This window comes from Etheostoma spectabile, unplaced genomic scaffold, assembly GCF_008692095.1.
Source record: "Etheostoma spectabile isolate EspeVRDwgs_2016 unplaced genomic scaffold, UIUC_Espe_1.0 scaffold00007592, whole genome shotgun sequence".
NCBI classification, from domain to species: Eukaryota; Metazoa; Chordata; class Actinopteri; order Perciformes; family Percidae; genus Etheostoma; species Etheostoma spectabile.
Window position 1 is genome coordinate 1 of NW_022603504.1, and position 12,340 is coordinate 12,340.

The 12,340-nt window shown below is 36.7% G+C and overlaps 1 non-coding gene across 1 annotated transcript; it reads left to right on the forward strand.

Annotated features, from left to right (window-relative positions):
• Window positions 1–11,582: 11,582 nt before the first annotated feature.
• On the forward strand, window positions 11,583–11,654 carry trnag-ucc (transfer RNA glycine (anticodon UCC)). The gene has a single exon. It is a non-coding gene; the product is annotated as a tRNA-Gly (tRNA).
• Window positions 11,655–12,340: the final 686 nt, after the last annotated feature.

Below are 12,340 nucleotides of genomic sequence, written 5' to 3' on the forward strand. Positions count from 1 at the left end.
AATCAAATTTAAGACTTCCTCAATACTTTTAAGACCCGCTGCTACCCTGAACAAAGGTGTGGTGCATTACCTTTAATCTTCCACGGATTCTTGAAGTCAATTAATGTCCGACAGGATCAAAGCATTTTTGGAGGGATGTTGTACTGTTTCCCCCGCTTTTCTGCTTTCGTGCCCCGTTCTGGGTTTATCCCAGCAGGCACCTGTGGCATACAACATGTCTAATTGAAATTGCAAAAATAATAATACTATAAAACGGACAAAATGATGTCAAAACTTACCTCTGGATGAACTCCAGAGTCAAGGCTGCTCCCGTTGGATACTTTATATTCACACATAATACAGGCTGAACATAAGCTCACAGCAACTAGTGGACAGCCGATTATGTTAACTGGGACTTCATCCACTGACATCTTGGTATCTCCTTCATCTGTAAAACATAAATAACATACATCTTTCAATAAACAAATACAACAACACCTCCCAATATTTTTAGAGTAGACATGCATTTCCTTACCCATAACTATGATGCACGGGTGCTTGGCAGCTCTGCTAAGGCATCCTGTGAGAGAGGTGAAGACAGTAGCATAGGGGAAATTAGTGAGGTGACATATTTGTTGGGCTAAATCATAATTTACTAAATTAAGGAATGATGTTTTGCAGCAGAACTTACTTCTTCATTTATTAAAAGCACCTTCTGCTCCTTTGAGAGTACTCGTCACTAGACCTGGAGGAGTTTTCAATGGGTCTGTAGTAACTCCTGTGATTCCCTTGCTACCAAGAAACTCAGTGATGATCTCGCCCTTTCTCCTGATTTGGTTCAGCAATTTGGTTTGGACAGGAAATCCCATTAGTTTCTCTGTGTGGTCGAGCAGATGGGTGGTGTCGAAGAGGTAAGGCCATTCTTCCATGACTTTGATAATATTTTCCTCACTATTCAGAGTGATGTGCTGGGCAAATATGTTTCAGACATCAGTTTTTTATGTCACTCTGATGGAGAAGGTTTTCTTTAAAGGCATCTTGTAGCATTTTCTTTTTACCCCTCATGGCTGTTAAAGTCATTCAGTGCTCAGGTTGCCATTGAGTACAACCATAACGGTCAGAAGCTCTGCATTTTTTCTTGGCCTCTCACCATGGGATGTGCTAAAAGCATACTGTCTTCTGACATTCTCAACCCTGTTCTCCATTTGCATTACAGGGATGCAAAACCTTGACCCACAAAATTTATGCCACATTTGTCCAAGAAGGAATCGGATATCTCTCAACCAGCTGTTGTGCAAACCTGCTTCAACTTGCTTCTGCCTGGTCTGGTGTCAGTAGCCATCATGTCTTCCATGATGATCCGATCATGTGTCTTCTGTCTTTTGGTAGTGGTCTCTTCTTCTCCTGCAGTGCATTCATCAACGTAACTGGGAACTTCTGCCATGGGATTTGAACTTCTGTGGAGGTGTCACAGTCGGCGTTGCCACCAGATGCTCATTCAAATTTGAATCATTTGAGCACCGGACACACCAGGTGCTCTGAGATGCTAGGGAGGAACAGGAACAATCAAAAAATGTGAATTTCAAAAAAAGGAGAATGAGACACTTACAAGGCTGAATGTCTGTCATGTGTCTGGGTTTGTGTGTGTGTGTGTGTGTGTGTGTGTGTGTGTTGTGTGTGTGTGTGTGTGTGTGTGTGTGTGTGTGTGTATTTAAATGTCTAATCAAGCCCATTACCTACCTGAGGAGAATGCAGTATCAGCCGCCTGGACTGTATTACGACAAATCCCATCCAGTCAGCTGCTGTTAAAAATGTGATTTTCCCAGATTTTTTAACTCCAATATCTGTCAACTTTGTGACAAGAGTCTCTGTTTGCTCCTCTTCCAGTGAAGCAGTGTGCTTCTGATCTTCTCCCTTACAGGTTCCATGGTGGACTGTGGTTTTAAGAGTAACCAGCAGTCTGCCACCTCTATGGTAGTGTCTAAGTGGGGTGTAATCAAGAAGCCCATCAAGTCTTTGGCAATAAACGTACCACCTTCTCCCTCTACTCAAAACACCAAGATCTGGATCAAGACTTGCTCTTTTCTGTCGAAGCAAAAGAAGCACAGTCTTTTGTTGTTTCACTACAATGCATGCAATAAGCCCAGAGTTAACTCTCCACCCTCGCAGCTCAAAATAACAAGCATGTCATTTGCATAGCATGTGCCTCGTACAGTAATTTTGTCTGTCACTACCGCATTTGATGGCGAGACATCAAACACTTTTAGCGCGTCCTAACCTGACTATCATACAATTCTGGGTAAAACCTTGTACAGTCAGACATGATAAACTCAGGGGAAACACATTGCCCATGCGTTGGTAGGCTTGCAGCAACTGATGCCTCTCTGAAAGGGATTTTGTGATGTTTCTGAAGTTCTTACTTGCCCGAATACACCTCTTAAAGTAGCTGTGCTTGCTCTCAAATCGCATAGTCCATATGCGAATTAAGGTCCCAACTTTAATGTGAGATCTGAATATGTAAAAGGTAATGATGTTTTGTCGAAGCTTTTTAAGTGGGAAGAGTACATGCCTTTTTCTATGTACTCCTCATGAGGACCCTTCATGTAGGCAGCCTGTGTGATTTGACAGTGTAGGAGCACACACAAGCTCACCACCTGCTTGAGTAGCAATACAAGTTGCCAAACTCCTCCTTAGGGTCTCTAATCTTGTTATGTAACAGTACTGGCAAGAACCGAAGAAGCCACCAGTTTTGGGCAGTATGTCCCCCAAGTTTGGTCCCATTGTTATGCAGACATTAGCCTTATTCTGACTCTCACCTCTAAAAGTCACAATTCTGCGGTTAAGTACATCATAACTGAACACTTTCTTGATTTTACTAGGAATGCAGGTACATGCCAAATCATAGTCAACTATGCCCTCAAATAAATCATGGGCAAGGCAGGGGTGAAGTCCTGGTGAACAACATGGAAATGTTTGAGTTTGTTTCAAAACACTGTTTGACTTGATGCCTTTGTGCATTAGGATATCTGGGTTATTTTCCAACTCCAGCAATGATTCACTGTAACTAGCTGGTGTTCTCTCTGTGGCTGTAGAAAGAGGATTTTTTTGAAATCCCCTTTTTAATATGACAGTACCTGCAAAATATTCAGCACAGCTGAAATTTCAGTAAATCCCCCAAGATAGTGGGACCCCAGATTGTCTCCAATGACACAGGCAATACTACCTCTGAAAGTTTTCCCCTTCAACACAAATGCCTTTTGACTCCAGGTCACACAGGTCTGATAACAAACATCAAAAACTCTCTCAGGTCCAAAAACTTACAGTCCTTCTCCAACAAAGTATTACAAGCTGTATTGAGTCAACGGTGGATCGGTGGTGTGGGCATAACATTACCTAATGTAGTACACAGCAAGAACTTTGTGTTTTAGCCTGGCGGACCCAAGAGGTTTGCAACTTCAAAAGCATCTTGAAACAACATGATCTGAAGAGCATGTGGATCAGAGGCAACAGTTCACTAGATTTAGACCGAACCATCTCTAAATCACATAGCATGCTCTCTCGGCATGAACATTTAGAATTTGAAGCTGTACACTTTCATTTTTCAAGAAAGCTCTTAAGCTTTCTAGAATGGGAACATAGTGAAAATGTCTTGTATTGCCTTTGTCATCATGGCCTAAGGTTTTTGTACAGGTTCTACCAAATTGATTCTCTCCTGTAAAACTGAAGTCTTTTGTGGTGTGTAGTTAGGTGCCACTACTTGCATGTAGGGTGCGCTGCATAGGGCTTTGTTCGTACATACATTTCCCTAGATTTTGTAAAGCCTCACTTGCCCACCATATTCTTGGAGACCTCTTGAAAACCAATCCATAGTAAACTCATGCTGCATATCCTGTAGTAACCTCATTTCACTTGCAATATCAGATACTGTAGATGCAGGAACCGATACTTTGCTTGTAAGCCAAGAAAAAAAGAGCCATGTTTTTCAGTGAATTATCCTGCTGACCCTGGGTCAGACTCCTCTTCATGCTGCACTGTTGGTACTTCCTATCAACGCTTGACCCCATTATCCGAACCAGCAGGTGCATACTCTGTTGTTTTCCCTGATATAACTTTGATCAATATGTGTAACATCACACTGCTTGTGACATCTTGATAAATGAGATGTAAAAGAGGATATGACTTTAAAGGCCTTTGCACATCAACTATAGGAACGTCACTTCAAGACCCTCTTGCAAATGACACTTAAGGTGAGCTACGAGACCTTTTATGCTTTCACATTCTTTGCCACAAAACTCCCAAGAACACTTTAACTGCACAGATATTTTACGATTAAAAGACAGCTTCCTCCCTTCGTGGTGAAATCTGGACAAGTGCACATTAAAAGAATTGTAAGACGAAAAGCTTCTTCCACAGTCTGGAAACCCAAAGGGAAAAATAGCCTTCTTACTGTTTTCTATGGGTTCTACAATGTTTCACATAGTCAGAAACTGAGGTATTTCTAAACTCACAGATACCACAATTAATATCATTGTGAAAGCAAGCAAAAAAATAGCATGGTATCCATTAATGTACCAGTAGTAAGGCAGTGTAAAGGCAAGACTGCATGGCTTTTCTATGCGTCTTCTGAGATGTCCAACTGCTGTGTGCACCGGTAGAAATCTGAAAACGAGTACAACAGTCATTTTAGTTCCAAGCCACTGTAGTCCCCTTGTTCTAATGTACTGCCTCTTTTTGGAAGTGTTAGTCAAAAAACACACACAAACCTAACCACTAAGGGTGTGGATATGAAGGTAAATTTTGCAAATGCAAAAAAATGTAAAACAAAAAAGTTTGTAGCTGTCATTGTAGTTATGTAAACATCATGTACACATTATTTTATTATTTTTAAGAAAATGGGTGGTGGTATTTTATGTGAGTAAAAATTTCAGTTATAGAAAATTACCAGCTCCCATTTTATCAGCTCAAATGTGTTTGCATAGTGAATAAGTGAAAGTGTGTCAGTGTCTAGCTAACGGATTTTGCAACATATTTTTCTACATATGTGGGCACATACTTAATGATTAAGGCGATTATTACACACTAATTTTTACCAAGTTGTGCTTGCCAAAAGCGTAACGTGACGCATAATGGTTTCTGGGGCACAGTAGACAGCCTGTGGCTAGCTAACGTTAGCTTCTGTAACGGAACAGAAGTCTTCCCGAAGAGATAACTAGCAACACAATGTTAAATATGCATGTAAGCATGTAGCCTGTTCAGTCAACAACATATCCCCCAAAATATTATTTTTTTACTCACTCTCAAACCGTCAATCGAGTATCAACTATCAAAACTTAGCACTGGCGAACAATTATAACGGAAAACCTTCAAAATAAAGCACAAGACGTGGTCACTGAATTGAAACGGCTATCTTACGGTGAGTCTCAGCTTTTATTTCAAGGCAACAATGTTAAGAAATGAGGCACTGACAAGTGAATTTGCTTGATAACATAAAAAAAAAATTCTCAGTATAGGTGCAATATATTTGTTCTGATTTCACTCAACACACCAGCTTACAGGTGGCAGCCAAATTCGGTTTCACTCGAAAAGTTAAACATTCATATGCTATCAATGACAACATCGGGGCTAAGGACACTAAGATTACCTTATAATCCTATGATATGTGAACTGTGTCACGTAACGGTAAAGCCTCGCGCTGCCTCGCCTCCTCATCGCGTTAGCGTCACTGCCAAACAGACACGGCCCGCGAACTACAACGGGAACAGTGGTTGGCAGACCGGGGGGAGTTTAGGATATTTTGACATACTATGACTTTTTATGACTTTTTATGACTTTTTATGAATTTTTCGACATACTATACTAGACTTTTTATGACAATTTATGAATTTTTAGTCATACTATACTATACTTTTACCATTTTTGACATATTATACTTTAACTTTTTTAGAATTTTTTGACATACTATAGTATGACTTTCATGATTCTTTTGTCATACTAAACTATGACTTTATGATTTTATACATGTTATACCATGACTTTTTTAAGACTTAAATGATTTTTTGGACATACTATCCTATGACTTATGAATTTTTTGACATACTATACTATGACTTTTTATGATTTTTTTGTCATACTATACATAAACTTTTATGAATTTTTTGACATACTATACTATACTATAGTATGACTTTCATGATTTTTTTGTCATACTAAACTATGACTTTTATGAATTTTATGCATGTTATACTATGACTTTTTGTGACTTTTTTATGATTTTTTCAACATAATATCCTATGACTTTTATGAATTTTTGACATACTATACTATGACCTTTTATGATTTTTTTTGTCATACTATACTGTGACTGTTAATGATTTTTTTTTACTTTTTATGAATTTTTGACATAGTATGCTATGAATTTTTATGAATTTTTGACATGGTATACAATGACTTTTATGATTTTTTTGACATACTATACTATACTACACCATTTTTTGTCATACTAAACTATGACTTTTATGAATTTTTGACATGTTATGCTATGACTTTATAGGAATTTTTTGAAATACTATACTGTGACTGTTTATGATTTTGTTGACTTTTTATGAATTTTTCGACATACTATACCATGACTTTTTATGAATTTTTGACGTATTATACCATGACTATTTTTGAAAAAGGGGAATTAGCTCAAATGGTAGAGCGCTTGCTTAGCATGCGAGAGGTAGCGGGATCAATGCCTGCATTCTCTAGAAGACTTTAGATTCTTCTTGTTTTACAATAGAACTATAAATTTGGACTTGTTACGACATACTATACTACGACTTTTTATGACTTTTTATGAATTTTTTGACAACTATACTATGAATATTTATAAATATTTCAACATACTACAGCATGATTTTTTTATTGTTTTTTTCGACATACTAAACGATGACTTTTATGAATATTTTGACATAATGACTTTTTATGACTTTTTTTATGAATTTTTTGACATAGTATACTATGACTAATGAATTTTCGACATACTAAACTATTACTTTTTTACAATTTTCAACATACTATACTATGACTTTTTATGACTTTTTATGAATTTTTTGACATACTATATTATGACTTTTTATGACATTTTATGAATATTTTGTTATACTATACAATGACTTTTACGAATTTTCGACATTTTATACTACTATGACTTTTTTTAATTTGTTGACATACTATACTACGACTTTTTATGATTTTTTTGTCATACTAAACTATGACTTTTATGAATTTTTTACATGTTATACTATGACTTTTTATGAATTTTTTTGAAATACTATACTGTGACTGTTTATGATTTTTTGTGACTTTTATGATTTTTTAACATAGTATACTATACTATAGTATGACTTTCATGATTTCTATCAAACTAACTATGACTTTTTATGAATTTTTTGAAATACTATACTGTGACTGTTTATGATTTTGTTGACTTTTTATGAATTTTTCGACATACTATACCATGACCTTTTATGAATTTTTGACGTATTATACCATGATTTTTTTGAAAAAGGGGAATTAGCTCAAATGGTAGCGTGCTTGCTTAGCATGCGAGAGGTAGCGGGATCATGCCCGCATTCTCCAGAGGACTTTAGATTCTTCTTGTTTTACAACAAGAACTATAATTTGGACTTGTTACGACATACTATACTACGACTTTTATACTTTTTTATGAATTTTTTGACAACTATACTATGAATATTTATAAATATTTCAACATACTACTAGCATGATTTTTTTATGTTTTTTTCGACATACTAAACGATGACTTTTTATGAATTTTTGACATAATATGACTTTTTATGACTTTTTATGAATTTTTGACATAGTATACTATGACTTATGAATTTTTCGACATACTAACTCTGACTTTTTATACAATTTTCAAACATACTCTATGACTTTTTGACTTTTTATGAATTTTTTGACATACTATATTTGACTTTTTATGACATTTTATGAATATTTTGTCATACTATACAATGACTTTTACGAATTTTCGACATTTTATACTATGACTTTTTTTAATTTGTTGACATACTATACTACGACTTTTTTATGATTTTTTTTGTCATACTAAACTATGACTTTTATGAATTTTTTACATGTTATACTATGACTTTTTATGATTTTTTGAAATACTATACTGTGACTGTTTATGATTTTTTGTGACTTTTATGAATTTTTAACATAGTATACTATACTATAGTATGACTTTCATGATTTTCTATCATACTAAACTATGACTTTTTATGAATTTTTTGAAATACTACTGTGACTGTTGTGATTTTTTGTGACTTTTATGAATTTTTTGAAATACTATACTGTGACTGTTTATGATTTTTGTGACTTTTATGAATTTTTGACATAGTATACTAGGACTTTTATGAATTTTTGACATATATACTATGACTTTTATGAATTTTTGACATACTATACTGTACTACACCTTTTTTGTCATACTAAACTATGACTTTTATGAATTTTTGACATGTTATGCTATGACTTTATATGAATTTTTTGAAATACTATACTGTGACTGTTTATGATTTTGTTGACTTTTTATGAATTTTTCGACATACTATACATGACTTTTTATGAATTTTTGACGTACTATACCATAACTATTTTTGAAAAGGGGAAGTAGCTCAATGGTAGAGTGCTTGCTTAGCATGCGAGAGGTAGGGGGATCAATGCCCACATTCTCCAGACAACATTAGATTCTTCTTGTTTTACAACAAGAACTATAAATTTGGACTTGTTACGACATACTATACTACGATTTTTTAGGAATATTTCGACATACTATACTAGGACTTTTATGAATTGTAACATATTATACTATATTTTTTTTTGAATTTTTTTTTCATACTATACTATGACTTTTTTTGAAAAGGGAAATTAGCTCAAATGTAGAGCGTAGGGATGAGCGAGTACAGCATTATCTGTATCTGTATCTGTTACCACATGAATTATCTGTATCCGATCCGTACTCGGACTGGGCGGGGCCTAAACCGGAAGTGGTCAGATTTAACCCGAAGTGTGTCGGGTTCTCTTGAAATGTGCGGGGCTTTAACCGGTATGTTATTTAAGCATGCAATTGATATGAGTTGATCAAAAATTGTTATATTATTGCTGATTTGAAAACTATTTACATGACAGCATCAAGCTTCAGATCAAAGGTGTTGTCATGGTAACAAACAAACTATATACAGAACGTTTTGCAACAATGAATACAACACATGCGGTTGCAATTATGAAGTAAAATGTAATAAACAAGAGTTTTCATACTCAATATAACTTTCTTTTTTTAACTTTTTATTTTTTTATGATCAGTGTGATTTTGTTTTTTTTCTTTTTTATTTTTTTTTATTCCACACAAGGTGTGTGTGTGTGTGTGTGTGTGTGTGTGTGTGTGTGTGTGTGTGTGTGTGTGTGTGAGTAAGAGAGAGACACAGAGACGCAACGGGAGTCACATTTTTTGGCCATAATTGTGCATCCCAAAGAGATCTAATGTTTTATCAAACCAGGTTGTGCAAGTAACCTTTCTGCTGACTTCTTGACAAATAAAGAAAGCAACATCACTCAGAGAAAGCTACTGCGACAGCTGGGAGTCAAACCCAGGTCAACTGCTTGGAAGGCAGCTATGCTCACCACTATACCACCATCACTGGGCAGTACAATGTTCACTTCAATCTTGTAATACCTGAGCATTGAGCCTGTGAAGTGGGCTCTATCACTGAGCTACAGCCCCTGATGATTCAGCATTCCCTTCAGGGGTCCTGTGTTATCACATTCACAAGAATGGGAAGTGCATTCTTCTACACTGTTGACCTTCGATAGCTCAGTTGGAGAGCGGAGGACTGTAGAAGCGTAAATCTGAACTTAAGTCAGTCAGAGGGTTGTGAGAATTCTTGCCACACACCTTAACTATATATTGCAGCCTGTTCTCTATTGGAGCTCTGTTGTAGGATTTATAAGCATCTTTGACGGATCCATAACAGATTGCCACCCTGGGGACTTTCTTCCATGTCTCCATGTCCCATATATTTGGGCTGACAGTTGAGAAACCTCCCTTGTTAACTATGACATGGATGACTGAGAACCTACTATATCATGACATGTTTAATTTACTATATTGTAATTTTTAGGACATGTCCTATGGAACACCTGTTGGATTAGTCAGGATGGCCGGCGGTCCAAGGCGCTGCGTTCAGGTCGCAGTCTCCACTGGAGGCGTGGGTTCAAATCCCACTTCTGACAACAATTGTTTTCATTTTGAACAAAACATCTAAGACATGATATTGGGAATAAAGAACATAGCAGTTCTTTGTATTCAAGAGGACATGAATGTGCACGAGAAATGCAATTGCAAGTACAGCGTTTTGTGAGCATCTTTATTGTCAACACATGTAAAGTTACTGACTGTGATTTAACTGAAGGGTTTTGGTGAAAGACTCAAGGACTCCTTTGTCCCTCATGCCATCAGACTATACAATTCCTCACTAGGGGGGAGGAGGAAATAGGGCAGAGGACAATACATACATACATACATACATACACCATACACACATACATACATGCACACCTGGACTTAAATTCACACCTGGTCACTTTATAATAATTTTTAACACTGGACTAAACACTGACACTTAATAATAATTTATGGTCTTTTCTTTGTTTTTTTTTGACAAATGTTCTTATTGTTGATATTATTTTTATTGGTATTTTGTTGTCTTTATACTGTCTTTTTATCTATCTTTTATTTCTTTGTTCTTGCTAAAAACTGCTGCTGGAACTTTCAATTTCTTGCGGGAGTCATCCCAAAGGATCAATCAAGAGAAGTCTAAGTCTAGTCTAAGTCTAAGTTATGTACAACAGATAAAAAGCGCAAACTGACATCATTCCATCCAATACGGGCAAGACGGGGTTGACAGATAGATTTTAAATCCACACAGATGAACAGTCATCGTAGCTGTTCGCAGGATTTCCGCAAAGTTTACAGAGATTAAACTGGGCCGTATAGTGAAGATTATCCGAAAAGAGAGAAGTACTTCCACTCGTTGTTACCTGTCGTTGCTATGGGTAACAAGAGTTCACAGTCACACGTTTCCTTAGGGGCCCGTAGTGGATGAAATGGTTAAACATTTGGCCCTGGGTGCATAGAATGCCATATTGAGCGACAAAATTTGGGTGTCAAAAAAGTTTCTTTACCTCTATCTCCCCTACCTCTTTTTTTTGTTTCTTGTTATGTCTCGGCAAGAAGTATTATGCTTTTTGGTCGTCTGTCCAAATGAATCAGAAATTCTTTATTGATCCCTGTAGTGTAACTCTGGAGAAGAGTGCTCCTTCGAACCAGCGGCCTAAGGATTTCAGCTTCATGCGCTACAGTCCTCCGCTCTACCAACTGAGCTATCGAAGGGAGCTAGCGCATACAAACACACTTCCCATTCTGGTGAATGTGATAACACAGGACCCCCTGAGGGAATTTCAGTGATAGAGCGCACTTCCAGTCTCAATGCCCAGATGTATTACAAGATTTGAAGTAAACATTTTGTTGCCCAGTGATGGTGGTATAGTGGTGAGCATAGCTGCCTTCCAAGCAGTTGACCTGGGTTCGATTCCCAGCCATCGCAGTAGCTTTCTTTGAGTGATGTTGCTTGCTTTATTTGTCAAGAAGTCAGCAGAAAGGTTACTTGCCCAACCTGGTTTGATAAAACCTATGATCTCTTTGGCTGCACGATTGTGGCCAAAGTGATAATCACGATTATTTTGATCAATATGGAGATTATCACAATTATTTGTTGATTTTCTACTCCAAAGTGCTGAAAAGGAAGGTTTCACCAATTGTTGAACCTCAGGTTAACAAGGAACAATCTCAGCACAGTGATTGATGGATGATTCTAAATATTTCACCAAGTTCAGGCCAAATGATACAGTTATAAGATATCACATTGGTGGGCTTCCAACTATGTAAATACGTATGTAAAATGTACGAGGTGGGTTTTGAACCCACACCTCCAGAGAGACTGGAGCCTAAATCCGACGCCTTAGACCACTCGGCCACACTACCTGCAAGTAACAGCTCTCCACATCATGACAAACACAAGGACCGTAAATAACGGTATGCTTGTTAATAATATTGGAAAAAAAACATTCACAAGGACAAAGCCAATAGCTACATCCCCTGAAGATTTTAAGATATTTTTTTCTTTTTTCTGAGATAGACTTAGACTTATCTTTATTAATCCTTTTGGGATGACTCACCGCAAGGAAATTGAAATATCACTGAATAAAAGAAGAAACCTGGGTAAAACATGTA